This window comes from Chanos chanos, chromosome 4, assembly GCF_902362185.1.
Source record: "Chanos chanos chromosome 4, fChaCha1.1, whole genome shotgun sequence".
Classification (NCBI taxonomy): domain Eukaryota; kingdom Metazoa; phylum Chordata; class Actinopteri; order Gonorynchiformes; family Chanidae; genus Chanos; species Chanos chanos.
Window position 1 is genome coordinate 51097012 of NC_044498.1, and position 9343 is coordinate 51106354.

The following is a 9343-nucleotide window of genomic DNA, read 5'->3' on the forward strand; positions in this document are numbered from 1 at the left end:
GAATTTAAACACGGTAAACACGCGCTTCAGAATTTGTGAATTAGCGGCGTATGTGTGTAAAATCGTAACAAATTGTGTGATCTAACTAACAGATCACATAACGAGGTATTACAGAGAGAGCTGGTCAGATCAAGCAGTCTATGCGCATCCGTATACCACTTAATAGCGCATTTCATCAGTGAAATGGCAACCAAACTCTTCACCGTACTCTTTATGTTAACCTGTAAACATTCAGAGTTTAAAGCCACTGGAAAGGCAGCTAATGTGCTTGTGGGTTGTCTAGATTTTGATAGGGCCAAACCCTACAAAATAAGAAATATTAACTGACACAGTATATAAAACTCCAGGTCGTTCTTTGGTCGTTTACATTTAAAATAATGCAGCCTCATGGTATGTGTCTTGCTTTTATCATATTAAGAAAACCCTTCGGTAGTTTACAGAGCTCTAGGATGAGGTCTACAGGTAAGTCAGCTGGGAAGGATTTTTCTGTGTGTGAAGTTACGCATGCATTTAAAAAAAAAAAAATCTATGTTTCTGTTTTGCCACACTGGGAAATGTCTTAAAATGCCAAAAGAGCTCAGTAATGAGGGACTTGAGTGTGATGACAGGGTAGGATTTTGTTTATAAAACACATATAAACACCTATGGGTGTTTAATACAAATAAAAGTCCTTTCAAAAGATTTTGGACAACACTTTTGATTGGTGCTCCTATTCATATGAACATCAACTTGGCTATTGACTTCTTGACTATTGTAGCTGATGAGCCAATTGAAATAGATGAAACTGAAAAAGCCAGTATGTAGAGGCAAGATATTTGTTGACAATAGCCGCACTGAGCCTGCATCCCATCTCTAGACTCTCTGTTGACTGCTTATGCTTTACCAAACTTTAACTGCTGTGTCTGGCCAGAGTTTATGCCTTAGGTTTTTCACTTTTTTTTCTCTGCCTGACAAACTGTTACTGTTATGTGTGGAGTGTATTTCGGGTCAGTGGCACACTGCACCGTTGAGCCTCCATTTAAGTTCCACTGCATTATTCATGTTTGTGGGAAAGACCTGTTTGTAAGAGTTTGTCTTACTGCTGCTATCAGTGAGGAGCACTGAATCCCTCCCAGAGAGCAGACAGATGTGCCGTGATATACTGTTCTGATTATGTCCTTATCAAGAGCAGTTCATGTTTGTCTCCACACCGTAGCCCTCTCATCTTTTTAATACATGTGTATTTTGGTCACATCTGTACATCAGGTTAAACAGTGTTGCAGAACTCCTGTGGATCATGTTGGTATTTTGTTGTAAATTCCACCCCTGACCTGCCTGTTCTTGTGTGTGATGACAGGATTACACTTTGCCACACAGTCTCTCAGCCTCTGTAGTGTCCTCTGCTACCCCCCCCCCTCCCCCAAACACACACACACTCACACAAACACACACACACACACACACACACCACACACACACACGCATACACACACACACACACACACACATGCACAAGCACGCATGCACACACACACACACACACACACACCACACACACACACGCATACACACACACACCACACACACACACGCACACTTACACACACACACACACACACACACTCTCACACACACACACACACACACACACACACACACACACACAGATACTCTGCAGATTATTTCAGATTTCCCTGGCAGCAGTTGTGTGTCTCTGCCTGCTCTCACCAAGACTTCGTTTGTGCAGCACATCCTCAGCCTTGTTTTTTTGGACAAGACAACCTGTTCTCACTATTGTTCTTACCATGTTCCCTCCCTGCACCCTTCCACTCACTGCCCTTTTCTTAAGAACATTCCGGATCGTTGATTTGGCAGTACCAACAGTCTTACCAGTTCCCCCGAGTGTTGTTTAATTTCTCCCCATATTCGTAATGACCTTTGTTTCTGTTGTAAGCAGTTTTCCTCTCTTCATGTTTTGTTTTGTTTTTGTTGTTGTTGTTGTTGACTGAATTAACTCTTCAGTACATCTTAGTCATTTGTTGAGTTTCACAGCTCTGTTACGTAAGCCAGAACAATGAAACATAAAAGATCTGAACAATTAAAATCAACCCCAAAGTATCCTGTCCCGCTGCTTCTGATCATTTAAACTGCTGAGATTGAATAGACGAGTGATATTGTTCAGTACTGAAAAAACTGTTTATGCATGAAAATACTCAAGGCGGGGGGGGGGGGGGGGGGGGGGGGGGGGTCGTCCTCTACTTTTGTCTCTTGTTTGTTCTGAAATTCAAATTTCTTGAATAAACATCTAAAATGATGTGATTATAACCTTTTTCACTGAATGCTTTTGGAGGGAACTGCTCAGCAAACAACTGTGGTATTTTAGATAATGTGTAGTGAGGCTGACTCATTTCATTTGATGCAGGCAAACATGTCATTTATTTGAATGAACTCAACGAAGGAGAAATGATGAGTAATCATACCTTACAGGCACCGGTCAAGTGACTGCTACCGACTTTCCATAAACTCAAACTCAAACATCACAAGTGAATTTTTCCAATTCACTTGTGTGTCAAATGAAAGCACAGTATAGGGGAAACTCTGAGAAAATCTCTGTCTTTCTATCTTTTCCTCACAGATTTTACCAAAATGATACAACCAACTCAGTGACAAAGCTGTGCTCTCTGTGAGGAGTATAAGTATTTGGTCGGTTGGTCTGAGAGCTGAGTTAAAATGAGAAGAGAATTCAGAAGCTTTATGCCTGGATTCTCACCCGGAGGGAGAAGACTGACTGCCTTGTTAATGTTACTCCATTAAACTTCACCTGTCACTTGTCCAGCTAAAGCTCCGTTCAGGCTAGTAAACCATTCACGCTGGTAAACTATTTCAGACTGCTTCAGAATGTTTCGACAGAAAACCAAACACTGAAATTAAGAACATGCTTCAGTGCCACGGAGCAGGTACGTCATGATTTTAAAAGCTACGTCCTTGATCCTCACAGATAAAGGCCAGTGTCGTAACGCACAGTATTTTGACACATATTTAAACGGAGAGCTCATACTCGCTTCCATTTGCGAGACATATCTTTCTCTCTCTCTCTCTGAATTTCTGCTCCTGAGGTTGAAGCCCTTTGAACCTTTCAGCCAAGTTGAAAGGAACAAAAGCAAACAAATCACATTGTTCTTTCAGGAATTTTTCTTGTTCACTGCCTTTCATTTCTCCTTTTTTTTTTTTTTTTTTTTTTAAAGGCACTTCTCTCATTCAGGGCAGAGAAGTCAATGGTTCCTTACATCCCGGCTTGACAAGTTAGGAGGATACAAGCTAATCCCCTTAATCTGCCTATTCTCCCGCGCAGTGCCAAAGGGGGTGAGGGACCATGCACAAGTAATCCTATAGAAAAAACAATAGGATTAGTCCGAAACTCTTGGAGTGACAATCAGGTATCTGCTGACTGATTTGCAAAGTAGGGTCGAGTTTCTTCAAATTTGCTTTTCTTTTCTTTTCTTTTCTTTTTTTTTCTTTTCTCTCTCTCTCTCTCTCTCTCTCTCTCTCTCTCTCTTTCCTTCTCTTTTGGGGAAGGGGTTGCCTTTCATTAAGTGCTGGTGGGATCCCATGAAGAGAGAGAGAGCGAGAGAGAGATGCTGGAGGTCCCTGTGAAAAGCCTGGATTCTTCAGTTGCAGTGCCCACGGATGACTGACGGGTCCTGAGCTCCTCTCAGAGCCGGATCGGGGAGGTGGTTCGGGGAGGTGGATCGGGGAGGTGGGGATGCACAGCGGGTTCTGGCCTCTCCCTTTTTAACCCTCTGTTTTTTAACCCCATTCTGATTCAAACGCCAGTGCTTCTAAAGATAAAGTCTGTTTGTTCTAAAGGAACAGACTGACTGTAGCACCATGCCTCTCAGATGACTTTGTCACAGAACGAACCAACATTAGCAGATCAGTTACAACATTAGCTTTTTGAGACAGTAAGTATTTTAGAATAATTTATTCAGAAACATATTAAAGCAGCTCTGCTACATAATTCCAGGGCTTGTACGTGATACTGATTGTAATAGATTTTTACCGGTTATTTGCCTTGTTTTCTACAAAAAATGTTTTTATAATATCCTCATAGAACTTTATAATAACATTAATTTGAAAAAGATCTTTGATTTGTAACGTAACATTCAGCTGTAAAATTACAGAGTTATAACATAATTTATACTCAGAGACATTTTAAAATTTGGCGTTAAATATTTGGCTCATTATCTTGCTCTGATTGGTTGGGGACGAATGACCAAAGAAATGTCTTGTACAGTTAATATTTCTGACTGGTCCTCTCAGTAAGACCATGGTGGTGCAGTGCTTCTAGTGTCCAATAGATGGCACTGTTGCTACAAAATTACCTCAGGGTCCTCAGAGAGAAGAGAGCAGGTTGAAACCTCTTACAGGTTGTGTGATTGGACCAGTGACACCTGATACCTTACCCACAAGCCAATGCAGCACCGGAGAGAGGCATCGTCCCGCAGGAAACAGGGGTCACCTGCTTTGAAAAGGAAGCTCTTGATTCCATTCAAGTCGGTTGAACTTGGCCAAAGAAAACATTGTCTAAACCTTAACTTGATATTGAGTTACTCCTTAGTAGCCCTGCCTTGAGGAAAATATATGGTAAATATTGCAGATTTTTATCCACGAACAACGAGGCATAAAAACGATGCCCATTAATCTCAGACAACTTCAGAGTTTGCGTGCTCTGATAAAATTACCTACCAGCAAACACTCGGCAGAGTCCTGGGAGAGACATGGTCCAGAGAAAACGCTGAACATGTGTGTGCGTTTTTTGGCCCTTCCTTCTTCTTCCCAACATTCCCAGAAAATAAAATTAGAGCAAAGCTGCATGGCGAGAAGCCTGGATTCCCGCCCTTTTGTGGTCTAAGGTGACACGCAGGATACTGTTTCACCTGCTAAACACTCCTGCTCTCTCTCTCTCTCTCTCTCTCTTTCTCCCTCTCCCTCTCTCTCTCTCTCTCCCTCTCTCTTTCTCACTCTCCCTCTCTCTCCCTCTCTCTCTCTCTCTCTCCCTCTCTCTTTCTCACTTTCTCTCTCTCTCTCTCTCTCTCTCCCTCTCTCTTTCTCACTCTCCCTCTCTCTCTCTATCCCTCTCTCTCTCTCTCTCTCTCTCTCTCTCTCTCTCTCTCTCTCTCTCCCTGCCCCGCTGCTTAGTGTTTTTTTGCCATTCTTCCAACATCTGCCTGGAGAATCAGAGTGTAATTTAGGCTTTACAGTTGCCGTCCAGAAACTTCTCCAGATCCATCATTATCATTCTCGCTCTGTCTTCTGCCGTCTAAATTTACGAAGCGGTCTCTTCTAAGGTCACTGTCAGCGGTTTGGCTTCCTCTCTCTTTCTTCTTCTTCTTTTTTTTAAACATTTCACACCGTTGGGATGCTAGAGCATGTGTCCTCCAGCCCAAAAAACAGATGCTTTACAAACAAACAAAACAACTAGAGTCATGAATTACAACAAATTAGACTTTAAAAAAGAAAACCTTTTCTTTTTTTTTTTTCTTTTTCTAAAATGTTATCTTTGGTTAACCCTCAGAGTGGAAGTCAACATCCAGAAGTTTCTCTTCAGATCAAAAGTAGATGTGAGAAGTATCACCGTGTGTCCTGTGTGATGTCAGTGAAAATGACATGAGTAGGTTTAGGAGAGGCTGGTGGTAGATCAGTTATCCCCAGTTAAATTTGGAGTGATTTACAATGAGGAGATTAAATTTATCCACCGTTTATGGATTTCATCTCTATTCTCCTACTACCATGATTAAATCTACACTTCCCACACACACACACACACACACAAAGATTTCTTTTATTGTCAGGAAGATGAGAGGTTACAAATTAAACAATACGGTTTAGTATGTGTTTGCGATTGGTACATGTGAACGTGGACACGTGTTTTCTCCATTCTCTGGATGTGTGTACCTCAGGTGTTCCCTGTAATCCCACAAATTCTCACATTACCACTAAACCCTCCATTCCCTCCCTCCCTCCCACCTTGTGTCCTCCAAACCCAAAGAGTCTTCACTTACAGCACATCCTCCATTTCAGACTGAGAGAAACGAGTGACTCGACCACAGGTCCCGGCGGAACACTTGCTGATGACCTTGTGACAGGTCAGCCACCGGTAATCAGATGTTTAAACGTGCATTAGCACTCGAAGGTGAGCGCCACAGTGAGAGAGACAGTGACATAAAGTGTTTCATTACGGGTGTTATCTTACTGAAGGCCACTGCACCAGCTTCACACGACCTCAGCATTCTACACACGACTGAAACACCATTGGGAGACCTATGACAGCTTTCTGCCATAAGAATTCATTTGGTAATTTGGCATTTTATCAATGTTGGAAAACGCTATCTTGGACTCAACTCCATGATGCAAATGTTCAAACGGGCTGTGATTTGGTGATTTAAGACATCCGCAGTGCCAGCGACACTTCATCTTCATGCTTATTAAACTATTCATTGATCACTGGTGCTCTGTGTACGGGGTGGCACTGTCAACCTGGAGGAGACCACCCCTGTCAGGATGGAAATACCTCTCCACAGGATGAAGGTACTGTAGTCACTGACATATTACCTTGGTCTGTAATGGAGTTGAGAAGACTAGACCCAAGCCCTGCTATGGCACTTTACAGGAACAAACTCTCCGGCCTGCAGGTCTCTTTCACTGTGCTCCACACACGCACGTGTCAGGGAACAGGGTCAGAGGTGACTTACCTGACCTGAAGAGCTGTTTTCTCCCTGCCTGTCTTTTATCTGAACCACTTCATTTCACAGTCATGCATCTGAAGACAGACTAAGGGGTTTGTGGACTGGAACTTGATCACAGTACCCCTGCTTTCAACCAAAAGACTGAATCGGCCCCCGAAACCGATGTTTACTGTCAACTGAACCTCACGTCTCACACCGAAGTGTTGTCGTCTTCTCTTTGTCCTCCACGGTCTCATTACCTTAGCCTCTGCTCCAGGGGAAGCATCATAAGGCTGAGAAATGTGTGTATCAGAAATGCCTGCCAGAGGCGCACCACCGAACTCCAGAAAACGGGGTCTGATCTGCAGTTTATCCAGGACTCCTTGGCGCGGCAAACTCGCGTGATTTCTTTAATATGGCAGTTACCTGTGTCTTTACATTAAAACAGACACTACAGTCTCATAAACATCACTTTCAGGCTGATGATCGACGGATTATTACAGTGAAAAGAGAGAAAACGTAGAACACAGGCCGTCGGGGTGGACGTGTCCGGTCGAGGCCGCGGATCTTCATCATTGCTCCACAGATCCAATGTGACGGGGAGAAGGTAGGAGCAGGTGTTTTGGGAGAGGAAAGAAAAGAAGAGGGGAGATGGACAGAGGGGAGGGGAGGAGTAGTGAAGCAGAGAGGAGAGAAGAAAGCTGGAAAGAGGAGGAGAGCAAAGAGAGATTGGGCAATAAAAGAACAAAAAGAAAAAAAAAAAAATACAAAAAAAAAAAAAAAAATCAGGAGGAAAGGAACAATTGAACATGTTTTATTAAATTAAAATGCATCCATATAAAATCTATATCTAACTTTTTAAGGAAACGGTCTTCATCCACAAATAAATGTCATCTTTCACATGAGTAATATGTACAAATAAATGTCATCTTTAATAGGAGGGCGAGTCCATTTTTCTCCACACACCCGTGCAATAGCTGATTATTTATTTAACTGGACACTGTCTGAGGTCCCCTGAGCCCAGCTTTTCCTGCATGATTGTCCAATTTCTGCACGCAGACACAGACATTCCTTTTATCCTCTATGACAAAATTAGCTAATGGATTGTGCCACACTGCATATGATCTAATCTAATCCATTATTGTCAGCCGCGGCCCGTTCAGCAAAGTGCTTTTCTTCCATGACTTACTGGTTTTTCCCTGGTTTCCAGCGTCCTGTGAGGAGTCTAAAGAATCTCAGTAACTCAATGTATTTGTTATAGAAATGTTAAGTCACGTTCAAACAGCTGAATCAGTCAATGGGTTCCCGGGAGTACAGAAACATTCTGTTCGTATGGGATGATCTGTAGATGAAACCACCACAAAGATTGGATGAACACATAGTGAAAGAATGTTGAGCGATACATTAATTTATACACTTGCACAATAGTGCTTTACCCTGGCATTTTGATTCACTTAAAAAAAAAAAAAAAGACCAGATTACCCTTTACTCTAATGTATACATTTATGTCTCACTGCACCTGTGCAGGGTGTGGGAGTCCCGTTCTGATGTCATACCACGAACGACAACAATATTTCACGATTAAAACGTTTAAAGCCAAACCGTGCCGGTATAAAGAGGGATGAAAGGGAGAGAGAGAGAGAGAGAGAGAGAGAAAAGAAAGAGCCTCCTTTGACCTTCTGATGTCAGAGACAGGTCTAAGCCCCCCAGTGAAGATCCAGATCTGCAGTCTGATAGAGTGACACCTTCTCTCAGCCTGATCCTCAAATGCGCTCAAATCCAGGGCTTTAGGATCACAGGGCAGGAGACGGGCTTATTCAGACCGGCACAGAATTAGCCATGTCAGGGCAGGCCCCCGCTCACACACTCTTTACACGCTCACTCACACACTCTTTAAACGCTCACTCGCTGTCACACCTGAGCATGGATAAAAACATCACACTGAGGATAAAGAAAGAGACATTCCACACACACCTCTCTCTCTCTCTCTCTCTCTCCCTCCCGCCCTCTCTCTCTCTCTCTCCCTCTCTTTCTCTCTCTCCCTCTCTCTCTCTCTCTCTCCCTCCCTCTCTCCCTCTCTCTCTCTCCCTCCCTCTCTCTCTCTCCCTCTCTCTCTCCCTCCCTCTCTTTCTCTCTCTCTCTCTCTCTCCCTCTCTCTCTCCCTCTCTCTCTCCCTCTCTCTCTCTCTCTCCCTCTCTCTCTCTCTCTCTCCCTCTCTCTCTCCCTCCCTCTCTCTCTCTCTCCCTCTCTCTCTCCCTCTCCCTCTCTCTCTTGTCCTCCAGCAGATGTCTTCTCTCTAGGGTGGGTACTTTGACCACCCACACCCTTAAAGACCCCCCCACCAAACACACACGCACACACACACATACACTTTTTAGGAACGGCACAAACATATATTGGAGGCAGTGCTTGAACTACACATCCAAGTTGGTTCTTTGTAGACAAAGTTAAGAGAGAATGGCAACAGACAATCAAAGTTTGTCAAAGTTTAATGGAACCTTTTCTTTTCTTTACTTTGCTTTTTTCTTTTTTTTTTGAGAAAATATAATGTAATATCTGTAGAAACCCTCAAACTGACTCCCCTTGCAGAGTCTATGTTGCGCTTGTTTTAGACATCGCCCAGGTCACGGGGCAATGTG